This window comes from Pempheris klunzingeri, chromosome 3 (genome assembly GCF_042242105.1).
Source record: "Pempheris klunzingeri isolate RE-2024b chromosome 3, fPemKlu1.hap1, whole genome shotgun sequence".
Lineage (NCBI taxonomy): Eukaryota > Metazoa > Chordata > Actinopteri > Acropomatiformes > Pempheridae > Pempheris > Pempheris klunzingeri.
In genome coordinates this window covers 5,823,565-5,833,140 of record NC_092014.1, presented here as the reverse complement: position 1 = coordinate 5,833,140, position 9,576 = coordinate 5,823,565, and positions in this window count along the sequence as shown.

The following is a 9,576-nucleotide window of genomic DNA, read 5'->3' as shown; positions in this document are numbered from 1 at the left end:
TATTGGGCCACGCTGAGGCACACAAGTACAGGAAAAACCTGCTACCTTTTAATGACGTACACCAGTGTGGTCTAGTGCAACTCATAGCCCTGTTCACGTCATGTAGGATGGATGATGGGATAGATTTAAGTGTTTACAATTTCCTTTCACATTACTGGAATTAGCTGTGTGAGGGTTAAAATAATGCGTGGATCTACTATATTTGGGTCTAAGTTAGGCCTATCTTGATCAATGGACTTAAGATGAAGTGAGCACCACTGAAAAATGAGAAAAGCAATCATAACCCTTTAGCTGCACCACCAACTATGCTCTGCAGACAGTTGAGTCGGTGGTGTAACTATGTCTCTTGAATGAAACGTTGACCTTGTGCCCCATTGTCTGCCCAGCTAGCTAACTTACTTGGCCACCTAGCTTGAAGAGCCATTGCAACTGGCTAGCAGTTTAGCGGTTGCTCACTAGCAGCAGTTGTTGGCCAATCAGCCCTGTCAGTTGTTTTGTCACCAAACTTCTAGCATCTCCTTTCTGAGGGAGTGTAGCTGAACTTCACTGTGACATTTTCTGATGAGACCAGGCCTTAAGTTAGTTTTTATTGACACTATGTCAACAGCCCCCAAAGACCACAGCATGGCCAATTTGAAGGTTGCAGTTTGTAGTATTGGATTATATTAACCCTCCAGAGTCTTGGGGTAAAATGGCCGTTTTTTTACTACTTTTCATTTTACCCTTGTGTTTCCCATTAAAACTGTTTAGCTTGCTTTCTTTGTGTTTGTGTCTTTGACGCCGACGGGCGGTCCGAGACTCTGAAGAGTTAAAAGATGTTTCAATATAAGATGGAAAGTACATTATTATTACTATTTTAATGATGATAGTTGTGAATGTGGATCTTCTCAGCTAAAAGACAAATTCAAACTGAACAGACTCATGTTGCACATGTCCATACAAATGAACTTATTTTGGTGGTGGCATATTTAACATCATTATATGTCATTCAGAAGAATAAAAAAGTGGATTTTGTTTAAGTACCATTTAAACCAATATGGATTACTGGTGGTCATCTGTAGAAATACTCGAGACTCAGTTAAGTGGACATTTGTGAAGAAAAGCAGTTTTTGTCTTTGCCTTCTTTTAAATTAAACAGTTTGTCTCAAATGTCATGTTTGGATGAAAAATTGATTAATTCATCAGGTCTATTCAGTCGGAACAAGCAAAGAATCTAGATCCAGCAGTGCCTGAAAGCCATTTCTCAGCTAAATTAAGTGGCGGCAAAGAATAGTTTTTTTTTTCCCATCTCTGTGGAAATATTTTTGAAAATCATTCCATTTAAACTTCGCTGCAGAGTCAGAACCATGGCGTGTTTAACAGTGATAATTTTCACAAACAAACACATAATTTTAAACAACACATACTCTCTTGAAGACTTCTGAACAGACTTATTAAAATACTACTGTGTCCCCTGGTGTCTAGTGCACACTAAAGGATTTTCAAATCTTAACTGGTTTTAAGATTCAGATTCACTTAATCGTAAAAACGCAGACACCAGACAATTCAGCCAAGATGCAGGACCACACACTTGGTTTTCAGAATAAACAATTTCAAAATGCGGATTCCAGGGACTTGGGATCCCACAGAAATTTGCATGACCAAAGGTGATGTCAGAAAAAAACAAACCAAATTCTGTCAGCTGAATATATAAACTACTATCTAGGTATATTAACCTTCACATTACTGGTAATTGTGTTTTCAGCATTGGCAGATCAGTGTGTGTACCTGGATATGTGTTTGTGAAAAATACTGTACAGAGAGACCAAAAGAGAGAAAGCAAGCTGGAGTGCATGCTTTTTTACTCAGTGGAATGATGAAAGAGAGTGTAACCAGAATACAAAGCTGTTCGAAAGGTATATAGGTTCCATTTTTGTATCTGTCTAAAGTATCTATCTATCTATCTATCTATCTATCTATCTATCTATCTATCTATCTATCTATCTATCTGTCTATCTATCTGTCTATCTATCTATCTATCTATCTATCTATCTGTCTATCTACAGTATCTTGCAGCTAGAGATAGTATTGGACATTAAAAAAGGGATAACACAGGCAGAAAACTGTATGGTAATTGCCTCCTATCTTGCAGAGCAAGAGGTCTGGGAAATTGGAAGTGATTCATAAAATTACTGTGGCACTGAGTGCCATCACAGGCTGAGATTATCATCATCCAATGCTCAGCTCTGTGTGAGTTTGTGTGTGTGTAAATGTTATACACAAGTTAAAGTTAATAAAATCCAAAGATGACGACGCAAACAACACCTACATGCAAATCCAAGGCCGACATATTTGTCAGATTATTCACATCCTACTTTACCCACCTGGCCTGACCTGTGTGTGGGAAAAAATCAAAGAGGCAATGATCCTAATCCTCATATGGCAGCATAACACAGCTTCAGTGATTCATGGCTGAATTTGTTGCATAAAAAAACTCAGAATAAAAAGTTATCCAGCCACATCTTTAGCCTCTAAAGGTATTTCTGAGGCTCTTAATTTGGCCTTGACATTGACAATTATAAGGTTTAACACATTATACCTCACATGAGTTATCATATGACTGAAAAGACATATCTGAGCAATCAGATATATAACTAACACTAGCCAGCACTGTATGAAGGACAGCATCTGATTCTCCAGCAGTGATAACATTCAGGTTAAGACAGAACAGAGAAAACACTGAACACTTAACCTTAAACCCGCAAAAAGTTTTTTTTCACTTAGGGGCAGCACATCAAGCTGTAGATACAATATTACAGTCCCTTAAAACGCTGATATGGTGAACTTTTTAGCAGACAGTGATTTAATTTACACCTGATACGGATCAACATTAAAATTCATTATGAGTGATGTTTCTGGTAGCCTGAACATGAATAAAAGCCCAATATTTACTCTCCTTTTACCTCTTTTTTTGGTCTCCGCCAACATCTACGGGAAATGTCTGACGCTTTAACTTCTAAATGCCTGCTTGGTTTAGAAGAGCTCTGGACTCTCACAACCTGCCTCAACATTCAACAAGGCAAACCATCATCTAAACCAAGTCATTTACTCATGATGGTAAAAATAACCACACATAGGCTAGGTGCAGAATGAATGAAGTCAACATTTGCTCTCCTCTCTCCCTATTTTTGGTCTCCACCAACTCCTGGGGGAAATAATTCATGCTTTAACTTCTAAGTCCTCTGTTGTGTTCACCAGATAGTGGCCAACTTCTGTCTGCTTGGTGCAGGTTGGGGATGCAGATGCTTGATGCATCTGGAAACAACATATGCTACGAGTGGTGAGACTGAGCAGAAATAGAAAAGTTGTGGGCCATTAAACCAAAACAATGAGTTTGAAGGTTGTAAAAATGCTTTGCAGAGTCTGGTGATCTGAACATTCATCACTAATACCTTGGTCATTTGTGTCATATTATTAGTGTCTGCATTACATACTCTCCAGTTATACCCTTTTTTCAATCTTGTGAACATAGTGTGTATGACGTGATGTGTATTGTCTGCTATCTCTTGTGTGCCCTGTGCTCTGCCATTGCACTAAATGTTGAGTCTCTGTTATCCCGTGCGCCTTTGAGCTGTTGAATTAGCCTTCGCCAAAGTCACCAAGACACATTTGGATTCTGATACTGTGCATATGTGTTTGGTTTGAGATCTCAGTCGGATCGACAGCAAACAACGGGGGGACCCAGAAATGCTGAAGAGTCGTTTTCAGAATTTGCAGCACTTGACACATGATAAATTTAGAGTCAGATGTAATAAATTCAGCTATTTTTGCACTCTAATGATGGAAAATGGTTGGTACAAATTCTATGAGTCTAACCTCTGAGATGTGAGACTTCCTCCTCCTTGTCTCCACAGCTGAGATTCACTCCAGCTCTTTCCTTTCATCTGAGTCAAACCCCTCATCCTCCCACAAGTTCTTTTCGAACAAAGAACCAGACCAGAGAGAAGCAGCCAGCAAAGCTCCTCTCCCTAAATTGCCATCAATTTATTCTTTGTTCTTACTTATCTGTTACACTTCCACAACTCTGAAAAACTTTTATCCCTTTCACAGCCATGTCTCTGTTCCTTTCCCTTCCCCACCCAACAATTATAGAGTGATAAACCACACTTATTCATTCCTGAAAGCAAATCAGTTTCTATTCACTTGAGGGCCAGTTAAAACAGTGTGTGTGTGTGTGTGTGTGTGTGTGTGTGTGTGTGTGTGATGAAATGGAAGAGGACGTGTCAACAGCAGGTTTTTGCTTGTGTGCTGCCACCTAATCTCACGCATGATTAGGACAGTAATAACACAACTGTCTGAGCAGGTTACCCCTCTGTGTGTGTGTGTGTGTGTATGTGTGTGTACGCTTTTGTGTGTGTGACAGCCTAGAAAATGTTTACTGAACCACTAACTGCCACAGTACCACCAGACTCCTACTTCAACAACTCGATCTTTTTATACCTGCTGCATTACAAATCGCCTCGCGTCCCCCTTGACCTTCACCCAACCTTTCTGAATACTTCTTTCACTGATTTTCCGTCTTCACCACCTCTATCCCTCGTGACCTGTCATCATTTTGTTTATGTGCTCTAATGAAGGTTTGCCCACTGGTTGGATCAGTGAACAAACAACACGCAAAAGGACACGCTCACTTGGCCGATGCTAATGGTCTCCCCTCAGCCGGCTTCTTCCTTAAATTGTAGCTCCCCTTCTCCCGTCCACCCTCACTGCTTCTCCCCCCCCCACTCATCCCACTCCGACTGTACTTCATTCTTTCATTCACTTCCTGACTCTGCCCAGTCTGTGGCTTCCCCATTGTGCTCCTTTTGACTGTAAAAGCTATGATGTACTGTGATGAAAAATGAAAAAAAAAAAAAAAATGAAGGGAGCCGAGAGCTTTCATTGTGAGCTCAAGCATCCACATACAGGTGTGTGTGAGTATGTGTGTGTGAGAGTGTGTGTGTGTGTGTGTGTGTTGGTGAAAAAGAAGAGGGGAGGGACTGTTGAAAAGCAGGAGAACTACAAATCTCAAATTGTGGAGGATAGCGCCCTCCTGTGGTGCCTATCTAGCTGAGATTACAGCCAAACTGAGGATTTAAGCACACTTTATGAAATTTGGGGACTTTCACCACCTTCAGCACCCACAAGGATGTAAATGTTACCTCAGGAACCACAGGAAAAATCTCTAACTAGACATTCATGTGTGACATTGTTGCAACCAAACAATCTTTACAAAGTCTATGAAGAAGGTAATGTTCAAGAAATTGTGCTGCCTTCAGCCTAATTTCGCAACGTAGCACACGACAAACTTTGTTTAAAAGATGTATTGTGACATCCAAATTGAAAAGCATCTCTTTCAGTGGCTGATTGTGTTACAGCAAATCAAACAAGGCAGCAGGGCTACACAGGCTTGTCTATGGTGGGCGGTAGGATGTCAGGATCTGTCTGAAGTGTTTTTAATCTGCGCTCTGGTGAACGACACCAACATCTTAGTTGATGTTAGACTTGAACCTGCTTGTCCCGTCTAGGAATGAAAGCACAGGCAAGATGAATTAGTGTTTTACATCGTGTTGTATCTCCTGTACCAAGGTGTGCTTGGTACAAGGCGTTGCTGATGTTCTCTCACTGATACTTCTGTTTCATCTCTTCGTCAGAATCAGACCTGCTTGGTTTTGAAGAGGCCTCTCTGGACTCTCACAACCTGCCTCAACGTGAAGTCATTCAACAAGGCAAACCATCGTCAACACCACATCATTCACGCCATGTCACTTGGCCTGTAAAGTAAAGCTAAATTATAAACCTGTAAAGCTGATTGATCATCACTTTATTGGCATATGATCTCAGATTTTCTGGTTTCCATTTTGCTGCCTTATTCTGTCATATGGATCAAATCACTGACTTTCAGAGAGCACGAAAGCTCCAGGTTCACTGTGTGAGACTTTGTGGTAATATGACTGTGTGCTAAGTGTTTTGACAGCATCCACTGCTAAAACATAAGATCAACTTGATTGATGATAAAGTGCTTTCAGGTGGTGATTACTAACCTTGTCTTGTGTCAAAATATATTTTCAAGACCACAGACATTTCAGTTGATAACGCAGTGAAATTGTAGCCTGGTTCCGGACATTGCGGTCCATGTCTCTTTCTTTCAAAAAATTCAGATAGATTTAGTTTTATAACCAAACCCATCAGAGTTTTTCAGGCAGGATTATGAACTTTTCAGTGAACTGTGAAGTGATCTCATCCACACTTTTTGCTATTTTGGTGGCAATTTTTCAGCAGCTATTTTTCCTGCCATAAGTAAACTTATAGAAATAACATCTTAAATTGGCTTATTTATTTCATTGGTTTAAAAAAAAAAAGCAATAACTGCTCCTAGAACTAGAATAGATGATTAGGTTAGGGTTGACAGAAAATGGATACCATGAACACAATGTCACACTGAATAATACATATGGAAAGAAATGTCAGTTAAGTTTGATTATCGGACGACAAACACGGTACGTAGTCCTAAAAATATATTTGCATTTAATAAAAATGACTACAGACACCACGGACCAATTAATGAGGGCAATTAATTTTCCAACGTGGCAGGACTGGTTGGATATGAGCCTCCGGGCAAAATATAACGAAGCTGTCATGTGTAGTCTGGTGTGTGCACTGAACTTGACTGACACTTGTGACAGGTGAATTACTGCACACACACTGCACACAGCTCATTTTCCCCCCAAGGCCATTGTGAGTGAATGCGGCTGTGAGTTAGGTTGGACAGACACATGTTGAATTACCCTACACACATATATGAGGATTACTTATACAACACTGACCTCAATTCTCAAGTTATGTATGTTCTTATCATCCAGATGGGGACTTTTGTTGCATTCAGTGCTGTCATTCCCCATTTCTCTCTCTTCCCATTTCCTGCCATCGCTCCACTTGTCACTGTCCGTTAAAGGACAGGTTCACATCTTTTGAAGTCTGCTTTCAAGCAATCCTGACATGCCCATACGGACATGAAAATCATTTTCAGTTGCTGTAATCATTGCTGCTGTCCATACTGGCTGCAAAGAGATCCCTCCCTGAGTGATGGGGGACCAAATCCACAGTCCTCATTCTATATAAAATGACTATTAAAGTTCAGCTGAAGCTAGTATGAGGGTTCAACAGTCTGAGTTAGTCCAATAAAGTGGGTGTCTTTCAAAGTTATAGTGTTTTAGGTTCAAAATGTTCTCTTTAAGTTCCCACAGACACTGTTTCCTTGCTGAGCCCTGGCAAGAATAGTCCCCAAGAATAGTAACACAAAGATGTAATTTTGAAGAAAAGAGAACAGAACTCATTTGTCGAACCCAAAGTGTGTTTCCATCCACCCATTTTTAAGTGCATTTATATATATAGAAAAAGTGGAAACGCTGAACAATCTCTCGCTCAAGAAAATCGCTCAAAACTATCTCAAAAATGTTTTGACACCTGGCTGAGGCAGAAATGTTAGTAAAAAGCAAAATGCGACAAAGTGCAGTGGAAACATAAATCACGACGATATGAAGCATGTAACATAAACGTCCACTGGAGAGACGGAAAAACAGCAGCACATGAAAACACCATATTTGTGTGAAGCAATGAACAGGCTGGGAACTTCCTTAAATACCTGAAGCAAATACAAACGCCACATTTCCATCACTTTTGTCATTGTTTTTAATTATTTGAGGTTTGACTGGTGTTCGTTTGGCTGTCATCTCATTACACCCCCATCTTCTGTAATAGCTTAATGGAACCTGCTGGAAAATTAGTGCCACAAACATCAAATACTCACATAACGGTACTGGATGGAAACATGCATTAATTCTAATTTTCTTCAACTACATTTTCTCAAAAATCTGTCAAACTTTGCATCACATTTGGATAGAAACCTGGCTTCAGACTGATGCAACATCTTATTAACTTCAGCTGAACTTTAGACCCAATTGTTAAACCGAACAAAGACTGCAGAGTTTGTCCCCCATCACTTACAATGAAATGCTTTAAAAAGTAATCTGAACAGGAGCAATGATTACAGCTACAGTTAATTATCTTAAACATCCATTTGAGCATGTCAGATTGTTTAAAGATATACTTTAAAATGTGAAGCTATACTTTAAAAAAAAACCCTGAAAGGTTTAAAAGTTTTCACACTATTGCAGGTTTCATTGCTCAACAAGGAACGAAGGCGTTTGGAGAAAATTATTTCCTGAGATTGATACTGGAAGTGTGGAGTCAAGCAACAGTGTGTGTCTCCTCTCTGACTCACCAAACAGCACCCTGATGGCTGATGGCAGAACGTGTGGGAAAACCTTTCAGGGGATGTTTTTTTTTCCACAGGGATGAGAGACTCATTCAGATTGAGCCCAGCTGTTCAACATTTCTGTCCAAATGTGTAACAGACCTGAAAACCACATTATGACTAATCATTTCTTCAAGCTGGAGGAAAATATGCATTTGCAGTTTTTCAGCAAAATATCACAGATTTCACCAGGTTTCTGCCAATGTGTGTGTGTGTGTGTGTGTGTGTAGGTGGGGGATGGTGGGGACAAAAACAGCAGTAAATCTGAAATGACACCTTAAAGGTCATTCAAAAATAAAGGAATCCCATACATCAATTTTGATTCAAGTGCCCTCTGTTAAAGTTCATCACACACACACACATACACACACATTCACTCCCACTCCCACTCATCAGCTGTATTTAATCAAATCTGTCTAATTGGCCTTGCCATTTATCACTTATACAAGCATTTGCCACCATGTTATGTTCCGCTGTAATCTACTTTTCCATGTCACTTATATCTGTCATCTTGATGTTTATTTGCTTCCTTCTTCCTTTTTTTTCTTTTGTTTGTTCTGAGGTGCTTTTATAAAAATGCTTTTGATCACAGTTGCATATTAATGTAATTATTCTCTCCTCCGGTGATTGTCATCTTAAAATATATACTAATAATAAGGAGTGTATGGAGGGAGTGTATGGCCTAATCTGTATCCAAGCCCACAAGGTAATACAACTACACACAAAGGAATGCAGCATGTTGCACTATATTTGCCTTACAGTGGGATGACTTAGATTTCTGTTGTGTGTTAAAAAGCCTTAAATCTGAAGGCTTGAAAAGACATTGTAAGACTTAATTTGTAAAATACTGTCGAAAAATATATACTTCAGCAGTTTTATACCCTTGGAGAAAACATTAGACATAAAAGCTGAAGCCTTTTCCTGTTTTCCTGTATTAGCACTGTCCGTCCTTTCTGAAATGTCATCTTTGAATTTCAATACCTCACCCCTGTTTTCACTGTGTGAAGACTTTTTTTTTATATTCATCTTAGAATACAAACTGTATATATTCATCACATCGGACTGTTCTCTCACTTAGAAACTCTGTGGCAGCTGTTTCTCCAGCCTGACTACAGAGACGCCACCTAAAGTCACATCAGGATCTTGAAACTCATGAATGTCACCGATCCGAACGCGATCCACAGTATGAGTAACAAACCCAAGGCAGATTTTTGTGGATACTGCCAAGATATTGTACATTA